The sequence below is a fragment of the Lathyrus oleraceus genome, chromosome 2 (assembly GCF_024323335.1).
Source record: "Lathyrus oleraceus cultivar Zhongwan6 chromosome 2, CAAS_Psat_ZW6_1.0, whole genome shotgun sequence".
Lineage (NCBI taxonomy): Eukaryota > Viridiplantae > Streptophyta > Magnoliopsida > Fabales > Fabaceae > Lathyrus > Lathyrus oleraceus.
The window spans coordinates 348,491,210-348,492,296 of NC_066580.1; the positions used below are offsets into that span (position 1 = coordinate 348,491,210).

The window sequence follows — 1,087 nt, forward strand, 5'->3', positions numbered from 1 at the left end:
GCAATTGAAGCAAACAACTTCGAACTTAAACCTTCATTGTTGCAGGCAGTGCAACAGAACCAATTTTCTGGAAATCCTACCGAGGATCCAAACCTTCATTTATCCGTATTTGTCCAATACGCTGATACTGTTAAAGCTAATGGTGTCACTTCAGAGGCAATTCGACTTCGTCTCTTTCCTTTCTCGTTAAGAGATAAATCTAGAAGATGGCTTCAGTCTCTTCCCTCCAACTCAGTCACCACATGGAATGAGTTGAAGAAAGTCTCTCTTGCCCGATATTTTCCTCCAAGCAAAACAGCTATGTTAAGAGCCCAGATAAATGGATTTAAACAGAAAGATAACGAGTCTCTTTTCGAAGCATGGGAAAGATACAAAGACATGATGAGACTTTGTCCACACCATGGTTTAGAGGACTGGTTAGTAACTTATACCTTCTATAATGGTCTCTTGTACAACACAAGGTTAACAATAGACGCCGCCGCCGGTGGTGCGCTTATGGATAAACCTTACGCTGACGCTTATCAACTTATCGAAAGCATGGCCCAAAACCATTATCAGTGGGGAAGCGACCGAACAATGGTAGAAAAACCTCAAACGAAAACAGGCATGTACGAGATAAGTAGCCTTGATCATGTTAATGCAAAAGTGGATGCTCTTGCCCAGAAAATTGAAAGTTTAAATGTATCACCTCCAGCCGCCATGGTTGTCGTAACTCAAAATTGCGAAGTCTGTGGAATTCAAGGTCACACTCCTACAGATTGTCAACTCCTAACAGGAATCCAAGCAGAGCAAGTGAACTATGCTCAAGGAAATCCTTACTCGCATACCTATAACTCAAACTGGAAGAACCATCCTAATTTTTCATATAAGAGTAACAACGCTTTATACGCACCAGGACAAGCTCCCAGTCAAGCCCCAGCTATACCTCCTGGATATCAAAAGCCGACCCCATCTACACCTAACAATAACGTTCCTAGGAAATCCAACTTGGAAATCGTGATGGAGAACTTCATAGCTTCTCAACAGCAAACCAATAAAGATTTCTTAAACCAGAATGTACACACTAACGAACAAATTAAACAACTAG

General features: G+C 41.5%; 1 non-coding gene across 1 annotated transcript; it reads right to left on the reverse strand.

The window, feature by feature from the left end:
* Positions 1 to 300: 300 nt before the first annotated feature.
* On the reverse strand, positions 301 to 407 carry LOC127125154 (small nucleolar RNA R71). The gene has a single exon (XR_007804612.1). It is a non-coding gene; the product is annotated as a small nucleolar RNA R71 (small nucleolar RNA).
* Positions 408 to 1,087: the final 680 nt, after the last annotated feature.